The 23,777-nt window shown below is 41.8% G+C and overlaps 1 long non-coding RNA gene across 1 annotated transcript in view; it reads left to right on the forward strand.

Annotated features, from left to right (window-relative positions):
• The first annotated feature begins 7,825 nt into the window (after nucleotides 1–7,825).
• LOC310767488 overlaps nucleotides 7,826–23,777 on the forward strand; it is a 111,753-nt gene continuing 95,801 nt past the window's right edge. The window contains exon 1 of the long non-coding RNA XR_014550927.1: nucleotides 7,826–9,345. This is a non-coding gene — a long non-coding RNA (uncharacterized lncRNA). The remainder of the gene's footprint in view (nucleotides 9,346–23,777) is intronic.

The raw sequence follows: 23,777 nt of genomic DNA on the forward strand, positions 1-23,777 counted from the left end.
CAAGATAAACATGAGAGGAGGTTGAAATAAATAAAAAAATTGTCCGGTAGTGTTATGTATTGAAGTTCTCACCCTGGGCTAGCAGGGGGATACTGTAGATAGTTATGCAAATGAAGGATCGAAAGTGACGTTCAGTGATTGGATAGTTTTAGAAAGTTGCTACAGTAACTGTTGTTCTGGAGCTCTATATAAGCAGGCTGACTGAGCCCTTCAGTTCAGTTCTGTTCTGCCTCTGAATAAACAAGAGCTGTTTGAAGAATCGCTGTGTCGTCTGATATGTTCGCCCACAACTTAACAGGTAGCACTAGAGACCAACTCTCTAAGGTGCTACTGGACATTTTATTTATTTATTTCGACTGTGTCAGACCTACCTGAATGAGAGGAGGTTATTCACTGTAAATAGCAGCTCAGAAACATTTCACAAAAGCTCATTTATCTAAGTCCCTCGTTTAACTGACCTCTCCAATTGGAAGTAATTGTATTCATCAAGCTTTTTAAAACCTCCCTCTCCTCTCCTAGTTCTTTGGGACCTTCCTGCTCATGATGCCAGCTTCAAAAATAGATGGAATAAGAAGCACAGGGAAGGAGGAATTTCATAATACCAGTACACATTTTTTTTCTGTCAACCACTGATTCTCCAGATAATAAGGATTCCATTGCCACAGTCCCTCTAATGAGATCAATACCGTGATGAATAAGGCAACAGGACCAAACAGAGACCTCTGTCTCTCCTTCAGATCAAGCACCTGGTTAAAGGGAAGGAAATAAAGAATCATCAGTGCTTTTTTCTTAAAAAATATTTAGGGGTACTCTCATTTTCCTACTCATATTGAAATAGTGTCTCTCAATGAGGCCAAACTTAGATTCAAAAAAGGTTCTGCGCCCCCCCCCCCCCGAAAAAAAGCCCTGGAAATCACCTTAAAGATCTGGGAAGCAAAAGGTTTTTTTAAGTGTCTTTATTATAAGTTTAGAAGAAAATCATCATATATTGCTAGGCTGACGGTTGCAGCTCTCTGCACTGCAATATCCTACATAACTGATTATCTACAATCAAATTTAGGGCAGTGTGGGCATTTCCATTGCATAGTAGGCCAAGCCAAGGGGGCACAAAATTGACAAGATCCATAAGGAGACAAGTTAAATCTACATGATTAGATTTACTGGAGTTAAAGGCTTCCAAGAAATTGGAGCTGTCAGACGTAGACAACATGGTCCGTGGCAGGCTTAGGCATGGAAAAGGCTGGAATGGATGTCAAGGGATGGCAATATGGCTTTGTAGTTCAAAATGTTGGGCAGGGAGCTAGCAAGTAACTGGAAGGCGGCAAGTGTTGGAAGTGCAGGATGAGTTGGAAGTGCAGGATTGCTAATAGAGGGGCTCAGACATGAGACCTTGGCTTGTGGCAGCATGGAAATATAGAATAATGTTGCATAAAATTATGCCAAGTTATTTCCCTGGGGGAATGCCCAAAAATCCCAAAGAAAGGGAAGCAGACACAAGTGTATAGGTTCAAAAAGCTTTCTTAATCCAGTACTGGATGGGCAGACCTTAGCTCATGCTGCTCAAAAAGAGGGTCTGACCACCACATAACAAACTCATGACACCTTTATATCAGAGCTTTCCAAACCGTGTGTTGCGACACATTAGTGTGTTGGCTGCAGTGTGTAGGTGTGTCACGCGAACACTCCCCGCTCTCCTCCCGGAGACTTTTTCACAACAGTTCATGAGTCCAAGCAGCAAGATTCAAGAGTAATCAATAACATGGCTAAATCCCTTTGGAACAGATTTGGAAACAATTTTTATATTTGGAGAAAAATCAGCCTCTTATATTGCTCTCTTAACAACATAATTGGGGTGGGGGCTTACCAGACTCTTGGAGAGAGTCTCATCCAACTGTGATTGCCAAACCAGACAGAGATCCCACTCAGCTGGGACTATATCGCCCCATTGCCCTGATTAACCAAGACACAAACCTTCTAATGCCCAGGCTGAACAGTGTGGTGGGATACTATGTTCATAGCAATCATCAGGGCTTTGTTCCTTAGAGGCACATATTGGATTCTGTGCACAGAGCTCTAAATATGATGCACAACAGTAAGTCTTTAAAGATACCAACCACTTGAATCTCATTAGATTTGTTCAAGAAGTTCCAACTGTCTTGAATGGATGTCTCCCTAGAAAGTTTTTGAAGTTATGCAATTTGGAGGTAAACTTATGAAAGTTATCTGAGTAATTGACTCTGAAGCACGAGCAAGTTTGAACTTTGGTGGACTTGACGCTGTTTGCACTTTTATATGGGAATGTGGGATGTAAAGGTGCAGTCAAGTGCAACATTCTGACAGAGGACTAACGGCCTCCATGTTCTAACCAGTTGCTGTGACAACCAGTTTGTCGGTTGCTGGTAGTTTTGAAAGGTAACTGCTCACTTGCAGTCACCTCAGGACCAACTTCCCCCTGGTTTAGTTATTTGCTTGTTATGTAACCTAAGCCTGCCTTCAGGTACAGTTCTGTAAACCTGAATGAATCTGAGAGTGAAATAGTTTTATATTAACATGAATCAGATTTGTGTGTGTATTCTTTAAAAGGGGTTTAAAGAGATTTTTAACCAGGAAGGCATCTTTATTAGTAGAACTCAGACCACTGCATAAACTTATAAAGGGGATTGTTTAACTCTGCTAAAGTAAACCTTCCCACAGGGAACACAGCAGGGGTGTCCACTATCACATCTGTTATTTATCCTAGCTATCCTGCCCCCAGCAAGAGGCTTAGGCAACCTGGTTTTATGAAGATGCATGCAATCTCAATTGATTCTGATCATACAGAGTAATTATAGGGTGGATTGGGTATCTGTGGTGTTTTGATGGAGCTGGCTTGGCTATTAGAGCACTCCTGTTCCCGTTGAAGAAAACTCTGCAGAAGGTGCTAAATCTTTTTCTTAGGACAACTATTAACAAAACATGGAATACCAGGCAGTGGTGGATTCATAGGTATGCGCAAAATGCAGTTTTAGGGCCCCTTAAGCTGAGGGCCCCACAAGTTATTAATATGCATTGTTAACGGAGAGAATACATCTGAAGCACAATTACAATGCATTGCCATTGCTGAATTATAGTATTTGAATATTTTGCGTTGTTTGTATTTCTCCTGCTTCCCAATGAAAGTCAGTGGAGGTTGGTCCACCAGTTTCAGAGGTGCTGTTATTATAAACACCACAGCAGGAATTGTTCCCAAGGGGCAGGGGGAAATACATGCAAAGACAGAAATATTATTACTGTCATCTCCTCATGCACCCCATATTTTCACATAGTTGCATTAATTAAGGTAAATGAATAGGATCACCCAAAAATGTTTCGCACAGGGTCTTGCAGATTATAAATCTGCCACGGACACCATTACTTTAAACTCCATTTGAAAATCTATTGCTGCAACTGATCAGATAAAATAATTTTAATTCTATCTGAATTAAAGAGAGATCAACTGACATACAGGAAAAAATGAGGGAAGAGTCTATTGAAAACCTAATATTATAGTGCAACGAACTGAATGGGAATGGTTGTTCAAATTCATACTAGTAACTCTAATTAGTACCAACAAGAAGGAAAAATAATTTCAGAACAACTGACCAATGGTAAAGGTAAAGGACCCCTGACAGTTAAGTCCAGTCGCGAACAACTCTGGGGTTGCAGTGCTCATCTCGCTTTACTGGCCGAGGGAGCCAGCGTACAACTTCCGGGTCATGTGACCAGCATGACTAAGCTGCTTCTGGCAAACCAGAGCAGCACATGGAAATGCTGTTTACCTTCCCGCCAGAGCGGTACCTATTGATCTACTTGCACACTGACGTGCTTTTCAACTGCTAGGTTGGCAGGAGCAGGGACTGAACAACGGGAGCTCACCCCGTCACAGGGATTTGAACCGCTAACCTTCTGATCGGCAAGCCCTAGGCTCTGTGGTTTAGGCCACGGCAATGGTACTTTCCCCCATATAGAATGAATAAAATATATTGCCAGCACTTGCTTTGTAGGAAGTACATTAAAATAAAAACATTCTGGGCCACTGAATATAATACAAGAAACAATAGGATATGAATTTTGAAATTCCGAGAACAAGTCTTCTGTGCATGATACGGTCAGGAGTTAGAAGCACAGATCTTCAGTTGGCATGCTTATTGGCTGGTGTTAAACTTTGCATTACCTACCAATGGGGGGGGGATCCTTTGGCTATAACAGACTAATTGAGAAAATTCTGGGAGATAGCATTAATGACAAAACAAACATCCAAAAGAAAAGCTTTAAGTAGTAGCCAATAGGACTAATTCACTGAGATATAGGCTTTGTTTATCCAATTCTGGAATGAACAAACATTTCCCCATATATTGCTGTTTATTGCTGTTTATTTCCCCTGCTCTCTTCAGGATTTTTTCTTTCTTTCTACACATTCATTTTTTTTCTCTCTCTTACAATTTCCATTGTATAAGCAAATTATAAAAATGTGGTGATGAAACAAAATGTGTCATCTGAATTTCTACTATGCAGAAGACTGAGGCTGTTTCTGAGTGTTTTTTTAAAATGGTATCCAAAGATCCATTTTCTACCACATGAGTAAAAAATGATATTTATCAGAACTCTTTCAGCTCTTTTCACTATCTGAGGTTAGGTAAGTGGTGACCATGGAGAGGTTTTTATAGCTTGTGGTTTGTTTGGCACTCACCTTCATAAGTCTTTGGTGTCAGGTGAGGTGGTATTTGCCCAGGTATTTTAGCATGTTTTATAGTTGTTTGCTGTTGCTTTTACTGTATTGTGACTGTTGGATCTTGCTGATATGTTGGAAATTGTTACTTTCTGTGGTATTCTTGTTCACCTTATTATTTTATTGTGTGCATATGAACTTTGGACATTTTGTTAATCAAAGATGAAAATGAGATGAGTATTTATATTAAGCAACAGTACCACTTTTGACAACAGAAAAAGCAATTTCCTAAATCAAACAAAAGAGGGAAAGAGAGGAGAAAGATGGACTTATATGGTTAATTTTAAAAATCCCATGCTGTGGGTTGGAGGTTAAATGTGGAGTCTCTTTCTAAAGAGGCTGCTGGAGACTGTATTGCTTGAATTAAGAAAGGCAGCAATCTGTAGTAGCAATGCTGTTAAAATGATTATTCTCCCGAGGAGCAACAATATCCAGAGGGTCACTGGTGGTAGTTTTCCACCACATCTCTCAAAAACGGCTACATTTTCAAACCAAATATTTAAAACTGTTCATTTGCTTCATTCCTGAATCTAAAATTTCCCACCATTTGTTCCAGATTTTTGTTTTGTTTTTTGCATCTGTGCTCTTGTGTGCAGTGCTTGCTACAAATTTATGGGGTGCCAATCAATTTAAACATGAAGGGTCAACTGATTTCATGGGATGGATCCAAAAGAGGGAAAATAATATGGTAGATTATTATGAGCGTGAGGCACACAATAGAGTAGCCTGTTAAGAGCTGACCACTTTCTACTCAGTGGCCATGTGGGTTAACCCCCAATACTACGCCATCTTCCACAGCCACTCAGAGGGCCTGGTAGTCAGACACTCCACTTTTGTATATATGTTCCTGATCCCGCTCATGAAATGGGTGGGAAATATAGGTGGATTGTGGGGTAAGAAGATCTCTCATGTAGATAAACATGGTAGAAACAGTTTGAACACTGTAGAGTGATGATGGAGGAAGGAGGATAGCCCAAAACTTGTGTCACGTTATCGCACTGAACACGTGACCAATTCCTGAAATACATTTGGAGGGTCTACACCACCACAGGTGCTGCTATGTGGTTAGTTTGTCAGTGATTGCCCCATTGCTCCTGATGTGGCTCCCTCCCAGATGTTGGTGAGTTACAACTTCCATCCGCTCCCAGTCCAACCAGCATGGCCAACAGTCAGGGATTATGAGTGCTGGCATCCAGGAACATCTGGAGGGGACCACATTGGCTACACCTTGCTCTGTAGTGACAGCGTTGGCAGAGAAGGGTCTCCTTTCTGTTGGATGTTCCAAGGATGGAGTATCAGTATGGCACATACATCACCTTGGAGACTCGTCCCCAGAAACCTGCAGTAAGGGATAATTGCCCGACTCTTGCTGTTGTGCTTTGTCAGGGATCCTTTGAAGCAGAAGTTATGATTAATGAGCAAGGCGTGATACACAGAACACAGCGGCAGCTGCCAGGTATTCAGCATCCCAGAGTGCTTTTCATCTCCCCCCTCAACAACTGAATGTTTTCAAGTGGGTCTGTGGCAAGTCAGAGCACCCTGTGGATAATTTGCTGTTCTCTCAAATGAAGTAGGGCAAGGAGTGTGAAATGCTTTAAAACAGATCCCGTTTAATCAGTTGTGCGGATTCATGTCAGAAAGGAAGGGCACAAACTGAAAATAGAGCTAGCAGCACTGCAGGCAGAAAGTTCCCCTTTCCCAGCCATTCACAGATTCTTTCCTTCAGCTGATTTCATTTTAGATGCTAAGAAAATGATTCATACTGCGAGGTCTTGTAGCTGTCAGAAGGAGAAGGCATGTGGGAGAGGAGTCATTTGCTGCATGCATCTTGTACAGCACTTGCTAGTTAAAAATATTAAGTTGAATAGTCCAAGTATTGCTCTTGCCTGGAAAGTAGAAACCTATCAGGAAAATGGCTGGCGTGGCAAATTAAGAAAAGAAAGGAATACAATAAATAAAAGCATTATGGAAGGTGAAGAGATAGTCAATCCAAAAGGTATTAGGAAAGGATTCTTGGATTTTTATAGTCATTTGTATAATAATAAAGAAAAAAATAATATGAGGAAAATAGAAAGATTTTTAAAAGAAAAAAAGGTGCAGAAGATCCCAACAGAAAAGAAAGAAAGGCTGAACGCCCCTATAGAATTGGAAGAGGTCAAAGAAGTCATAAAAGAGTTGAAAAAGGGGAAAGCTCCAGGACCAGATGGATTTACAGCAAATTATTATAAAGAAATGAGACACATTCTGTCTATACCACTGAGAGAAGTTATGAATAATATTCTTAAGGACAGACAAATGCCGGAGACTCAGAAGCTTTTATTACATAAAAATAAAAGAAGCTTTTATTACACTTATTCCAAAACAAGACTCAGATTTGACTCAAGTTAAAAATTACAGGCCTATATCATTGTTAAATACGGACTATAAAATCTTTGCGAGTATTTTAGCAAGGAGGTTGAGAAAGGTGCTACAAGAAGTTATACATAAAGATCAAGCGGGTTTCCTTCCTGGCAGACAGATGAAGGATAATATAAGGAATATAGTTAATTTGTTAGAATACCTGACAGCCAGGAATGAGAAACAAGCAGTGTTAATATTCGTGGATGCAGAAAAGGCTTTTGATAATATATCTTGGGACTTTATGTTAAAAAATTTAGAGCACATGGAGGTGGGGAAAGAATTTATTAATGGAATAAAAGCGATATATACCAAACAAAGAGCAAAGTTGATTGTAAACAATATGACTACAGAAGAATTAAAAATATCAAAAGGTACGAGACAAGGATGTCCTCTCTCACCATTGTTATTCATAATGGTTCTGGAAATTTTCCTAAATTCAATAAGGAGAAATGAAGCAATAAAAGGTGTGGCAGTAGGCCGGAATGAATATAAAGTAAAAGCCTTTGCTGATGATCTGGTAATAACAGTGGAAGAACCGTTGGAAAGTACAAAAGTCGTTCTGGAGGAAGTTGAACAATTTGGACAAGTAGCAGGGTTTACATTGAACAAGAAAAAAACTAAAATGTTTGTGAAAAATATGGATCAAGGCACAATAGAAATAATGCAACAACAAAGAGGGATAGAAGTGGTGAAAAAAGTTAAATACTTGGGAATCTGGTTAACCCCCAGGAGTATTGATTTGTTTCAGAATAATTATGTGCCAGTGTGGAAGGGAATAAAGAAAGATCTAGAGGCATGGGGTCGAATGAAGTTATCCTTTTGGGGGAGAATTTCAACAATTAAGATGAGTGTGCTGCCAAAGATGTTATTTTTATTTCAGACAATTCCAATAATTAAGGGGACAGTGATTTTTAAAGAGTGGCAAAGAGCAATTTCAAGCTATATGTGGCAGGGTAAGAAGCCAAGAATTATGTAACAGTTATTAACAGATGCGAAAGAAAGAGGAGGCTTTGCCCTGCCAGATTTGAAATTATATTATGAAGCTTCATGTCTCTGTTGGTTGAAAGAATGGATAAAGTTAAAAAATACTGAGTTATTGGATTTGGAAGGTTTTGATAATAGATTTGGCTGGCACGCTTATTTATGGTGTGAAAAAAGAAAGATTCACAAAGGTTTTGAAAACCACATCTTCAGAAGATCTCTCATAGAAATATGGGAGAGATATAGAAGTTTATTAGAATCAAGAACTCCCTACTGGCTATCTCCGTTAGAAGTTATGAGTCTTAAGAAAGTCAACATGAGGGGGAACTGGATTACATATAAAGAACTGATTACAAAAGAAGGAGGAAAATGGAAAATGAAACCCTATGAAGAAGTGAAAGTGTGTGTGTATGATTGGTTGCATTATTACCAGGTTAATGAAATGTTTAAAAAGGACCTAAAAGAAAGAGGTTATGAGGAAAAAGAATCTAAATTTCAAACAGAAATAATAAATAATGAGAATAAATTTTTGTCCAAGATGTATAAAATTTTGCTAGAATGGTATACAAGAAATGAGGAAGTTAAATCGGTTGTGATACAATGGGCCAGAGATTTGGGTTATAATATACAGTTTAAGGATTGGATAAAACTGTGGAATGAAAATATAAAATTTACGGCATGTACTGCGTTAAAGGAAAATGTTATGAAAATGATTTATAGATGGTACATCACATCCGTAAAATTGGCAAAAATGTATAAAACATGTAATAAGTGTTTGAAATGTAAAGAAAAAGAAGGAACATTTTATATGTGGTGGGATTGTAAGAAGGTGAAGGGCTTCTGGGGAATGATATATAATGAGATGAAAAAGATGTTGAAATATACGTTTGTTAAGAAACCAGAGGCTTTTCTTTTAGGAATAGTAGGAAATGAATTAAATAGAAAGGACTGTAAACTTTTCCAATACGCAGTAACAGCAGCGAGAATACTACTGGCCCAAAAATGGAAACAGGAACAATTGCCGATGCTCAAAGAATGGAGAATGAAACTGATGGATTATGCAGAACTAGACAAACTAACAGGAAAGATCAGATATCTACGAGATCAAAAGTTCATCGAGGACTGGGGAAAATTTTCAGATTATCTGAAATGTGTATGTGATGAGCAAATAACGCTAGTGGGATTTCAAGAAGCTCTGTGAATGTTAGAGGACTATTGTATTGATGAAAACTAAGAGGGTGAAGGTCTATAAAATGCAATATAAAATTAGGAAATGCGTATTTAAAAATTTGAATAATGGATGATTGTCAGAAAGGTTGAAGGAAGTCTAAAAGAGAAAATATGTGATAAATTCAGACTGGATATTATAAATGTATGTTGGAAAATTTAATAAAAATATTTTTTTAAAAAATGGAAAGTAGAAACCTGTAGTCAAATATTCTGGGATGCTCAGTCAGTAGAGTATGAGACTTAATCTTGGCATCGGGTTCGAGCCCCACATTGGGCAAAAAATTCCTGCATTGCAGGAGGTTGAACGAGATGACCCTCTTGGTCCCTTCCAACTCTACAATTCTATGAAATGATAGGTTGTTTAGTTCAAATCTACCATATATGACGGGATGCGGGTGGCGCTGTGGGTAAAACCTCAGCGCCTAGGACTTGCCGATTGCATGGTCGGCGGTTCGAATCCCCACGGCGGGGTGAGCTCCCGTCTTTCGGTCCCAGCTCCTGCCCACCTAGCAGTTTGAAAGAACCCCTAAGTGCAAGTAGATAAATAGGTACTGCTTTATAGCGGGAAGGTAAACGGCGTTTCCGTGTGCTGCGCTGGTGCTGGCTCGCCAGAGCAGCTTCGTCACGCTGGCCACGTGACCCGGAAGTGTCTCCGGACAGCGCTGGCCCCCGGCCTCTTAAGTGAGATGGGCGCACAACCCTAGAGTCGGACACGACTGGCCCGTACGGGCAGGGGTACCTTACCTTTACCTTTTACCGTATATGGCGTCCAGTACCATAACCCATTATAACTTTGCTCTTATTGCCCCCTGAGTATTATCAGATCAAACACCCCTCCGTATAAGGATTTTATCAGATTTAAAACCTTTGAGGTTTTAACTCTAACCAAACTGAGAAGTAACCGAAACAACAACAACAACAAAATTTCTTCCAGTAGCACCTTAGAGACCAACTAAGTTTGTTATTGGTATGAGCTTTTGTGTGCATGCACACTTCTTCAGACGAAAGCTCATACCAATAACAAACTTAGTTGGTCTCTAAGGTGCTACTGGAAGGAATTTTTTTTTTAATTGTTTCGACTATGGCAGACCAACACAGCTACCTACCTGTAATAAGAAGTAACCCTTTTGGCAGACAGGTTTGTTCCCTGAATGATTGGGATGTTTGTGAACATACAATGCCATCATACCAGCACAGTCAATCTACACCAGAAGCTTTACTCCTAAAGTACAAGGTGATGAAACAGAGAAGCAAATTACTTGGATTTTTAAAAATATATGCTTAGTGCCACAGTTCTTGTCATAGAATGGGTATCAGGGCTGCCCCAAGACATGTTGGCACCTGAGGCAAACCACAAACTGCTCCCACCCCTGTCTGGAAAGAAGGGCTGAGTGATGATTTACCTCAGGAATGGAGTAGGGGGAATCAAATCAACCTTACCTGATGGTTGAAGTGGGAATTAAAGCCTGCTGGGGAGTGGCCTGCTCTGTGTCATGCTGGGGTGGTGCAGACCCCAGGAGACCCCAGAAGGCAGCCCCTGCTATTTTCTTCCCAGCCCTGGGAGACCAGAAGCACCTCCTGTTCACCAAGAGGCCGCTGAAGAGGTGGCATGGGGGGAAAGGGGCTTCTGAGGAGGCTGCAGATCTAACCTCCAAGAAGGATGCCACAGTCATCGTGGCAACTGTGGAGGCAGAGGCGATGGCAGCAGCAGCAGGCGGCAATGCATTTCCTGGAGGTTGGATCTGTTGTCCTTGTGGATCCTGCCGCCTGAGGTGGTCACCTCACCTTGCCTCATGGGTGAGCCACTCATGACTGGTATGAGACTGACTGTGGACATGCCCAGCTGTCTTGAAACAAGACCAGCCTGCAACACCTCAAGTTACTGCTACCACCTCTTTATTAATTTGCTTCCCTGGTGAGAAATGTTAATCTGATAATCTCAAAGAGATAGAGTTATTGTTGCTTGCATCCCAATCTCCAAGTGACCAGATACTCCAGAGGTTCCAGCACTTTCCCAGGGTTTGGTTTCCTTGCATTTGCCTCTCATGGCTGCTTCTAATCTTTTAAAAAAGGGTTATGAAGAGACTGTTAAGCATACCTACCACGTCTGGCTCTTACCTCCATCCTAGGGAAAACTTCACCAGCTACTTTTCTGTGTGTTTGGGCCACTATTAAAGGTTCGTGAGGTGAGGGGAGAAGGTGCAACCATATAATGTGGGCCAAGACCATGGAAATACTGCTTCAATTCTTCTTTTAATATGCTTATTTCCCCAGAAGACACAAAATTTAAATGTCAGCCAGTGAACATAGCAGGAGCCTTTGTTGCTTTGTGAGTCAAGATGATTGCAGTTTGGAAACTTTTTTTTAATCAGAACACCACTTTTGATCTTAGTGCTCTTTATGCAGAACATAAGCTCATTATTAAATTATATTCTAGTAACATTTCAAGTTATTTTTTACAATGAATATTTGCAGTATTAAGAGTAATCTTTACTGATGAATAGTTTCTACATTGGTGCAGGAGTGTACAATGGTGTTTTAAATAGCTTAAACTCTTTATGTGGGATTGAAAGGGGGGGGGGTTCAACTCATATCTGAATATTTGCCACCCACCACTGAACCACCTACTGATTCAAATATGCAAATCTGCTAACTGTGCTACCAGCTGCACTAGAAGAACTCCAGCCCAGGAAACACTGCACACTGTGAAAATAAAAGATAATATGGAACTGCTTGAATATTGGCATGTGAGAGGTCAAGGACAGAGAAGGGCCTCCATGAGGCAATTCTGCTTGTTCACAGAAGTTCATGTACTGCTTCACTCAGAATCAATAATCCTGCAGCTGCGTCTGTCTGCAGATGCAAAATGCCCTCTACCCTGGAAGTAAGCCACCTGTCAGTCCTAAAGCATTTGACCTGCATGCTGTCCTCCAGCCAAGCCAGAGGGTTGGTTTTTCAATCTCTTTGAGCTGTGCGCCATGTATCTAGAAATATGCTTGCACTGGTGATGGGACTTCTAATTGTTTGATTTTTATTACTAATCATCCTTCTCATTTTCTGTTTATGAGCAAAAATTATTTACATTGCCTGTAGGTTAGCTCACCAGCAAGAAATTTACCAGACCAGAGTCTCCCTGCACCCCACCTCTTGGAGGAGGGGGAGTCCCGTAGAGTTGTCTTGCAAGTTTATTCTGGGCATGAAGAAATTATACTTGAGCACTAAAACAAGATGTCCTACAAGACGGGGGGGGGGGTTGCAAAACACTAATAATAGTCAAGCCCTGCCCCCCCCCCAATTGCTCGTGTGGGGCAAGCAGTGGCTTGGGAAAGGATTTGTCTCAGGATGATGGCAGGAGGGGAACAGGTTAACCACTCTTCCTCCAGAAATACAACCCAAATCCAAATGGAGCCTTTGCACCTGCTATTACTTTTTAAACTTGTGATACCTTATTCTCACATCTCCACATCGTGTTTGGTTTGGCAAGAACATAGGAAGTGCCTTGCTCAGTTAGGCCCAGGTCATTCTACAGCCAAGCTCCATAATGCTTATTTTCTGACATTCTTAGACTTGCAACCTAAGGTTTTATGTCATTAATTTCTCAGACTCCTACACTACCCATCCAATGATGTGAAAAAGCTTTCCTTCCTCACAATAACAAAATGTTTCTGCTTCTGATCTTAACCTTGTTTTTTCCCTCTACTCCTGCCTCGCCCACCATGTGCCCACTAATTTCGGGAAAGGCCGGCTGGGTCTCCCATGTGGAGAGTGTCAGTTTGGCCCTGCAGAGCAGTGACGCTGCTTGGGTTCCCACATGCATTCCCACTTAATCACGTGCCAAAAATAGCACCGAAAAGTGGTGTTGCGGAATGGGAAAATCCCCACTTATGCATGTCCTGTAACAGAACCTTAGTGCAAGTGGCTTCCACAGGGGAGCTGCAGAAAAATGTGGATGGTCAAGAGAGCTGTGGACTCAAAAATGTTGAAAACCACTGATTTAGGCAAGAAAGAAGATTCCACCTAAACATTAGGAAGAACTTCCTGACAGTAAGAGCTGTTTGACAGTGGAATTTGCTGCCAAGGAGTGTGGTGGAGTCTCCTTCTTTGGAGGTCTTTAAGCAGAGGCTTGACAACCATATGTCAGGAGTGCTCTGATGGTGTTTCCAGCTTGGCAGGGGGTTGGACTCGATGGCCCTTGTGGTCTCTTCCAACTCTATGACTCTATGATTCTATGATTCTAGGATAAAGGGATAGGACTCCAATATTGGAAAAAGCAGTTTTCAGAAACCAGTGGGAGAACATTTCAACCCACCACTATGCAACTGTCCTTAAAGTGACAGTTCTTAGAAAAAAGGAACATCAAACAGCTCCCTTCACCATAGCTGTCAGGCGTCCCTTATTTGAAGGGACAGTCCCTTATTCCAGACTTCACATGTTATTCGTGTGAATGGGCAATTCAGGTAGAATTTGCCTCACATTAGTGTGGATGCTTGAGGTGCAAGTCTCCTTCTGTGGACTTCCGTGGTTGTTCTAGGTTCCAGGACTTGGGTAAAAATACACACAGGCTTCCCCAATTAAGATGTTCACCCTAATGTGTGAATAGCAGCATCAGGGCCAGCTGCCCATCACTGGGGACAGGGATGCAGCCCTTTGTACCTGTTATGCCTTCACTTGAATAATGTATAACGAGGGCTAAGAAGTTCAGTCCTGCTACCAGTGGCCTAAATTTAGATAATGGGGTCTCATCCCACTTACCAATGTTAAAATGTCTGTGTTAACATTAAAAAATAAGGTTGCCATGTTTTGAAGAGCAAAAAAGAGGACACATTTGCCGACTTCTACTTTTAACTATGGATCTCTATGGCAACTGTCATCATGAAAAAGAGGACTTGTCCTGGAAAAAGAGGACATATGGCAACCATTTGCATAAGAAAATAGTAACTCTTCATATAGCTTATGAAGTGGATTCTAATCCACAAAAGCTTTTGCCATAATAAATCTGTTTGTCTTTAAGATATGACAAGACCTAGACATGTCTTTAAGTTACACTATAAATAAAGTCCAACCAAAGATGCACAAGGTTTGAATAAGGGTCACTTACAATCTTAGGTTTGGGGAAACTCAGTCAGACTGAGAGCACAAGAGAACATCAGGGTTGAGAACACTGCACTTTCGACTGTGGACAGGACAGTGCCAGGTCTGCTCACTGCATATATCAGAAGTATGCAATTAAGAAAACTCATTTTCTGTTCCTGTGGATTAAAAGACATACAAGCCCCAAAAATACATCCTATGTAGCTGCAGCACTTATTGGTACAGTATATGCTATCAAATGCCCTTGTAGGAAATCATACCTTGGTCAAATTACAAGAGCTTTTGAGAAATGTACAAAGGAAAACATAATATAATATAATATAATATAATATAATATAATATAATATAATATATAATAATAAGCTGGAGCCTCTCAGGGAATGTTTTTGGACCATAATAATATCATTAATTTCTTCTTTGGTAATAGACAAGCTGAACAAACACAACACTGAGCTGTTATTAAAGAAGGAAGTGTGTTGTAGTTTGAGTTTGCACAATTATAACACCCACAGATTTTACTGAACAACATGATTTTATTTCCCTACTTTAGGAGGCTGCTTTTCTTCATCTTTTCTACAATAATTTTGTTTGTCAATTTCGGCATTTCAGACAAGTATAATGCTTGTGGCAAGCGCCTGCCCTGGGCTGCCTCAACCTTCCTCAGCCTAGTGTCCTCCAGATGTTTAGGGCTACAGCTCTATCACTCCTAGAAAGCATGCCAATTATTGGTAATTATGGGAGCTGTAGTCCAAAATATCAGGAGGGCACCAGGTTGGAAAAGTTTGGGCTACATCATCTGCTTATTTCTGAGATCTCTTCATTTTTAATTTTTTGCAGCTAGTATCCTCCCATTTTCCTTCTCCACATAGCCCTGGCTGTTAAGGATTGATCACTGTTGGTTAGAGAGGGGAGTCTAGTGAGGTGGAATGAGTATGGCCTGGTGGGGGAAAAGGGTCATGCACTTTCCTTGAAGACACTGCGGAAAGTGGGAAAATATGGAAAACTCCAGGTCATACTCAGACTGGGCAACCCTGTCTGAAAGCTGCTAGTTATTTCTTTAGCAACTTTTCTTTAGGCAGCGCCAGTCCAACAAAAGTCCTCGCTCTGAGCACTGCAGAACATTCATTTAGGATGTAGTCATAGCAACACTTGAGGTGATTATTATATTTTTGAACAATGTCAGGTAACAATCAGGTAATTGTAAAATGACAAAGGAGTGATAATGTATCTCTGGCTCAGATAATCATCTATTGGCAGTGAAAGACAAGGGCTGATCTAAATGCCACTCATGGTGGGTGAGATTTTTGGGGTGATTGCCGCCACCCAGAGCAGACCTCAGTAAAGTTGTGGAAGGAATGAACAGATTGGGGGAGAGCTCAAACACAAAAGAATATATCCTGTATGTGGATCTCTATCAATTATCCTGTACAGTGGTACCTCGGGTTAAGTACTTAATTCGTTCCGGAGGTCCGTTCTTATCCTGAAACTGTTCTTAACCTGAAGCACCACTTTAGCTAATGGGGCCTCCTGCTGCCGCTGCACTGCCAGAACACGATTTCTGTTCTCATCCTGAAGCAAAGTTCTTAACCTGAAGCACTATTTCTGGGTTAGCGGAGTCTGTAACCTGAAGCATATATAACCTGAAGCGTATGTAACCTGAGGTACCACTGTATAGGCTCTAGTACAGAAATTAGGTTTAGTAAAACACCTCCCACTAAAAAGTCCCAAAGTATTCACAACGTAGTAAAAAAAATATTACAGTGATAAAATTTGCATAGACATATTAAAAACAGATTTAACAATACCATGTTCTAGTTATAGGAAGCAGAGCCTGGTGAGATGGAGGAACCACAAAAGGATGGCACCTGGTGGGACAGCAAGGTTTTGCTATGGTTGGAGCCTAATGAACATGGTTGTTGAAATGTAGGTGGGTTCAAGCATGACCCAAGGGCAAGGTTCAGCTGTGTGTGGCCAGTGGGCTTGCTGGGGTGCTGCTGCAGCAAGTAGTCATGGGGGGCCATGAAGATGAACCACCAGAGCGTGCGGGGGACAAGATCTGTGGGGTCTGGTGCAAAGAGGCCCAGCAGTGGCTTGTGGTCTGTGATTATTGTGAAGTGGTGGCCATAGAGGTAATCGTGAATGAAATATACTCGGAGTCAAGTGTGAATTTCATGCTCTTTATTCAGCTCATAGTAGCAATGAATGAAACTTCCCCCAAAACGTCTAGCTATATATACATTATTTACACAATGGGCCCTGCATGATTGGCTAATTCCGGGCTGTTCCTGTAGGCCAATCAGGTTGCGGATTCACTTCCTCAGGAGCCTGATTGGCTGCTCCTGCAGGCCAATCAGGTCGCTGATTCACTTCCACCTGGAGCTGGATTGGGTGGCTCCTGCGGACCAATCAGACTGCTGCATTCTGGATCCTATTGTTCTAGGTTTCAGCTCAGTACATAACAGTGAAACCTCTTTACTCCAGCCACGACCGCCACAACCTCCTTGTCAATTTGGGCACAGTTCCACTCAGCGGCTGACAAGGTCCACAAGCAATAGGCAACCAAAGCCTCCTGGCCAGCCAGCGAGCAGTTGCTGAGCACAGCGCTGAAGCTGTATGGGGAAGCATCACAGGTGAGTACCACGAGCAGGGACTCATTGAAGTGGGCGAGCACACTGTCTGAGGAAGGGAGGCCCTTTGTAGCAGAGAAGGTGTCGCCGTGTGTGTGGCCCCAGGCCCAAGGGGACTTCTTGTCCATGAGCTGGTGCAGGGGCTCCACCACAGCTTGTGTGGCAGGATGGAATGATAAAAGTTCAAGGGTCCCCAAAATGCCTGCAGCTCCTGCTTAGAATGTGATGGTGGAGTGTTCTAGATGCTGGCTGCCTTGGATGGAGATGGGCGGATGCCGTCAGCATCAGTGAGGAAGCCCAGAAACTCGGCCTTGAGGACACCCATCTGGCACTGATGCCAAACCAGAGGTGCTTGACTCAGAAGCCCCGCCCCCCTCATGTGTCACAATTGTTTGAAATGATGGACATATGTTTGCAACAGGAGCGGGAAACCTGATTTTTTAAAAGAAATTGTATTAAATTAAAGTAATTTGGTTTGATTTGTAATAATTTGGAAAACTAATAAAAATACACTTTTCAGATTCCTGTGCAATATCTGGTGGATATTTTTTTAATCTGGTTTGCTTCCGCAGTTTTATGCAAATCTGAGGAATCTTCTCTCTCTCTCTCTTCTGTTCAGTAGCATGCCAGGAAGAAAATATATATGCACTGAGGAAGGAGTGGGCATGGAAAGAGGAATAGAAGAAAGTGACTGTTGATCCATCCACCCCAAAACACTTGACTAATTTGGAGTCCATTTCTACCCAAGTTAGTGGATTAGCCCCATATCAGGTAAACCCAAATTTACAGGGGGGGGGGGACATAGATACTAGTGGGTTTTTTGGTGTAGCATCATGTGGACTACAAAAATTAAATGGGAACACAATCATCTTGAAACCCACAGTAAACTCTGGTGTGGATAAGCCCTACATAAAAAACTCGGTTCCAAACACCTCACCATCTTTTAACATAATAACTGACATCCTAAAGGAAAGATGAGTAATGCTCCAATCTTATTGTTCAGAACATTGCTTTGGTAGGTGGCCCTATAATTAGCATCCACCAGATGCATCGCAGGAGCGTTTTACAAAGGTTTGAGCTAGTGCTGCTGTATAAGTGCCAGAGTGGAAAGTATTTAGAATCCCTTGACATAAAGTGATACAGACAAGGAAGGGATGGTATATCTGGAGGCAGATAGTATAACTCTAGTCCACCAAGAAATTTAAGAGGCATTTAAATAAGGTTTTGGAGTGGGGATGGGGATGTCCCACTGTTTCATTTTTAAGAAAAGAACATGTTTACAAAGAGGTTGAGTGGTAGATATTCCACACTTGAATGTTATCTCTCTTCTTGGGTTTCTGTTTACCATCCCTCAGCCATGGCTGAGCACTTTTGGGAGACCATTACCAGCAGTGTGGGTTTTAGATTTGTATACAGAGGCTTCTGAGGAATTCTGAAGTTGCCCATCTCAGCCCTGTGACACTATGGTTGTACTATGACACCAACATTGACAGTGCAGCGTCTTAACACGCTTTCATTTGCCTTCAGACATAAAATGGGGCAGGAGCCCACAGTGCCTCTTTTGAGGTTTACATGTACCAGTTCTCTAGCAATGCTTGATTCCAGAGGGTAGGGTTGATTCAAAGGCTGTAGGAAAGTTTTTGCCGCCACTGATTTGGGCCACTTGCTCTCCAAAGAGATAAAAGAAAACTAATTTTGTAAACAAGTTCCCAGCTTAAGGTCTGTTTTAATTTAATATATTTTTCCTGTAAAGGATTACTGTCTGTGCTGTGTTCATGTGTGCACTAAGCCTATTGCTCCTAAGAGTGACTGATTTCACTATTTTAGAAAACAAATTCACACTTGTAAACATGCAGTTTTAAAATTTGCATGGTGCAGCACAACAGCCAGCTTCCCAAAAGCTCAGTGCAGAATTTATTTCCCATCGCCACATTTCTTTGGGAATAAATGACTTTCCATATGCTGAGGAACAAGAGTCTGTAGAGTGTTAACAAACAGACTGTGAAAGAGCATCCTTTTTGGCAGACTTCTTCTTAATTGGTGCTTGATTAAACAATGTGCAGAAATGTGCTGAGGCACTAACTTTCCCTGTGAAGTTCAATACACTGTCTGCTCAGGCATTATGAACATGGGGAATATTGGATTTGCAGTCAGGGAGGGCTCCACAGATCCAGACAGATCTGCTGTAGCAGCCCTCGCAAATCTGCCAGCCCTTGCGAAGCGGCAAAAGCTGAGTGGTGGAATTCTTACACCCCACTCAACACCCCCAGGACAGCAGATTCTAATGCGGAAGGAGCCTTCCAGCCAGCAGAGTTATTTGCGATAAGCAAGCCGCCAGGCTATTTATTAATAGATATTATGCCTTACATAAAGTCTATGAAGCAACAATAGAACAGCTCTTTTAGGAAAGGATCGATGTGGGGTTCATACACCCAGCTAAACCTTAAACTGTTGAAGGTAGTTTGACATATTCACATCCACTCACTTGCAGTAAATGTAGACGCTAATATCTTAAAGCGACTTTCCTGTTATTCTTCTGGAGCATTCATAACTTTCAAGAAGAAAGCTGTGCTCTTAAACTAACCTTTGTCAGTCCTACATTCATTCCAGATCCCTTTGTGCAGGGCTGTATTAAAAGTTTTGGGGCCTTTCTGCCACTTTCTGCTTTGAGAGCCCCCTCCCTTTTTGTCCATTTAAACTTGGCTACCTCACTGTTCAGAGTCATACACCCATTCAGATGCACACAGAAATCCATTTACAATCTTCCTGCTTGGGCCACTTCACACACTAAGCGGAGACACATATTTGCCACTGAGTAATAAATACACTGTACAGGCAGGTGCAGCAAATCACAAGTAGAAGGGGCAGGTGAGGAAAAGGATAGCACTCTTGTGCTTTCAATAGGAATGTAGAAGAGGGTATTCCAACAGGTGTACCTTACATGCTGAACTTCCCCTCTTCTACACACCTATTAAAGATACAAAAGTCTTGCCCGCTTTTCCACCATTCTAATCACACTTTCCTGCTGAGCACTTGTGTATAATATATTTGTTTGCAAAGATATTTTTAAAGATGCATCTTTAAAAATCTTAGGTGTGCACACCTAATGTGTGAAGCAGGCAACACTCTTTTTTTGGGCCCAAATAAATTATACTTTGAAATGTCACACACAATGTATTGAATGTTTTAACCAATCCTAAGCATGCTTACTCAAAAGTAAGCTAACAGGGTGTGTTTCCATGTTACTGTGCTTATGACTGCAGCACGTCTAATGTGGACTTGGGCAAGTAGCGGGGAAAAGGCACTCCTAGCCACCAAAATTACCCAAGCCTCCAGTGACGATGTTGCATCCAGCAGCAAGCTCCCCTTGTCTCTATATCTGTCCGTCAGAGGTTTCAATTTTTCCCAGTGACTTGGTCACTTTGGGATTTGTTTGTAATACAAACTGGTAATACTTTGTTTTTCTTTCCTACTTTCATTAATAAAGTCTGTTAGCAGTGTAAGTGCTGTGGCTGCCATGCTGTGTTGCTCCAGCGCTTCCAGTGTCCATAACACCTCACTTCCCCCCACCATTTCTCAAGGGCTCCTCAGATTTTGATATACACAAAACATAAAGCCATCTGTTCATCTCCTCAAAAAGTAAGCTAAAATGTTATTGGGATACACAAGGCTATTGTTTGAGAAAAAATACAATTCAGTGAGCATTGTCATGAACTGGGTGGACACAGAAAAATGGTAGGAGGCACCATCTGGAGAACCTCCAAAGGAAGAAGGTTCAGAGCCTGGGGACTGGTGGTGAGGATGGGTGGACACAGGGAGAAGAGGAAGCTGAGAAGGTAGTTTAGGAGGTTTAATGAGCAGGGAGAGGCTGCGGAAGAGAACAGTCCAGCATCAGAAGTAGAGAAAGAAGCAGGAGAGGAGGGGAGTGGAAAGGCAGCGATGAGGCACGCTGGTGAAGAAGCCAGGGTGTTAAGAGTTAGCTCCACATACTCTGTGTGAGTTATTGCTGGCCGCCTCTCTGACAGTATATGCACAGGCAAACTTGTGCTTGTTATGAAAGGTGAAAAGGTTTGCAGAAGGTTCATCAGTAGTGGAGAGAGACTTTAATGGAATTACAGACTCCAAAATGGAGATTCCAAACAGGAGTTCTAGGTTCTCTGGTTTTGAGGTGAGAACATGAGTCAACACTTGGATCCAACTGCTTATCACCAGTTAATAATGTGGCAGACTCACCTTGCTAACTGTCCCCTATTAAATATAATGCACACACCTCACTGTACACCAATTAATACAAAGCTTTACAAATTTACCACAGGATGTCTAGTGGGGGACTTGTGGGAGGGAAAACTTTATGATTAGAGCCTCGGGCATAAAATGATCAAACAAACAAGAAAATTTTATTAAACAAAATGAAGGTTTTGAAACAAAGTGGGTCAGGAAATGTGGTCTTTCAGGTAGATGTTAACTTATTTACGGTACTTTAATTAACTATAAGATGTCTCACTGTAACACAGTGTAAACAAAAAAAAATTTTTCTTTCCAGTAGCACCTTAAAGACCAACTAAGTTAGTTCTTGGTATGAGCTTTCGTGTGTAACTGTAACACAGTGTTACAATCAGAGTTTCTCTTAACCTCTCTTTACTCAAAATCAGTTGTTATACTTCAGTTTCTGTTACTTAATTATGGCAGTTAAATACTTTTAACATCATACAGTTTCCTTCACCGATTAATACTTTGGTTCATGAGTGAGGGACACTTTTCCTCAGTTGCCCACTCTCTCAGCAATCCCGCACCTGAGGTATTCCAAACGGTATAACAGACCCAGGGGATCCCCTTACCCCTTGTGACTGGCTTGGGAGTCTTCTGGACTAGACAAACTCTCCCATCCTGGCTATACCGAGACCCAGGGAGCCTCTATTCTCACAGGTTCTACCTCTCCCAGTTCAGTCACAACCCTCCCAGAACACTCTGGCCTGTATACCTTTCCCAGACCCTCAACCCAGTCTCCCTATCCAAGTCTCCTCAGTATGGATGTTTAACTTAACTGAGAACCAGTTCTCCCTCAATCAAATCCTATCCTACTCCCTATCTCTCCTCTTAAATCCAGCCCTATCTCTTAACCCAGGCATAGGCAAACTCAGCCCTCCAGATGTTTTGGGACTACAAGTCCCATCATCCCTAGCTAACAGGACCAGTGGTCAGGGATGATGGGAATTGTAGTCCCAAAACATCTGGAGGGCCGAGTTTGCCTATGCCTGTCTTAACCTGAACCTTAGCCTTATCTAAGTCTCTCCCTCAGAAACTGCTCCTTTTATTCTCCCTCCCAAAGTGCTGCTCCTCCCCCTTCTGTGACGAGCTGACTTTCTAGCCAATCAGAGAGAGGTGCCAGCATTCTGGTGGAATTTCAGGGGGACTGCATCACCCGACTCTGGTCTGGCTCTGCTGGCCGCCACAACACCCCTCCAGGAGAACAACGAAAACCCTAATTGTCACCAGCAAGCAAAAGAGGGGGAGTGAGAGGAAAGAATAATCAGTGGATAAGAATCCTAATGAGGGTCAAGTTTCCAAAAGAACTTGACTATCCAGTTTATTTTGGAATCTGTGGTTGATTATCTGATTGCAGTGCTTGCAGTTGTGAGCATTCACGCGATGGGAATAGTTAGTTCCATTAATGCTATAATGAGGTGTGTTTTTATACAGGGTTTGTTAATTCAGCATAATAGTCACTGAGCACTGAGCAATACAAGAACAATGGGCACATATGTGATATATTGATGTTGTATGTGGATAGATCCAGCTCAGACAGTTGCATTTTTCTTCCTGAGTGCAGGAGGCATTGTGCCTGTAATACAAAGTCTGAATACTGAAGAGCCTGTCTGCCTGGAACACGCGCCTCTTTAGAAAAAAATCAAATTTTCCTTCCCCTTCCGCTGAGCCAAGGAAAGTTCCGAGCAGTCTTTTCAGGAAGAGTTAGCACTGGGAACTTCTCATCTGAAAATCTGTCTCTTTACAAACCTTCTTAATCTTGTTGCTCCCATTAATCTGTAGATCCAATCTTGTATGCTAGAGACACAAATGAACGATAGATCTACCCTGCTCCTTTGTAGGGAATATATAGCTATTTACAGCAACATGCAAAGGTCATGCTGGTTCCTGTTCCTTTAGCTGTTGTATTTGAAATAGAGAATTTTAGCAGCCCCCCCCCATTCCTGCATAATGTGGCACTTGCTGAAATCCCCTTCCATACCTTGGATCATTTGATAAGATCTCACAATCTTGACTCTATGCATGCTGGCAGAAGGACAATAGCCCTTCCTGCTCCAGACACAGGTGAATGTCATGTTTGACAAGGGTGTAAACCCCAAATGGCTGTATGAATTAACAGACATGGGATGCTGGTTGGGTGCTTCAGACTTTTGTGTGCATATACACTGTTTCAAAGCTTGACTGCATACATGCTTGATGGGCGATGGGTAGGAATACACCATCCATCCATCTTTCTTTCTTTCTTTCTTTCTTTCTTTCTTTCTTTCTTTCTTTCTCTCTCTCTCTCTCTCTCTCTCTCACACACACACACACACACGCAGCATGATATGTAGGGAAAATTTTGTGAAGAGAATTTTGTGCATGTCTCCACTTGCAGGCAGATTCTTGTTTCATATCTGATCCAGATTTTTAATTCAGATTTAAGTGCACACATG

This window comes from Podarcis filfolensis (genome assembly GCF_964270895.1).
Source record: "Podarcis filfolensis genome assembly, chromosome: 7".
Taxonomy (NCBI): domain Eukaryota; kingdom Metazoa; phylum Chordata; class Lepidosauria; order Squamata; family Lacertidae; genus Podarcis; species Podarcis filfolensis.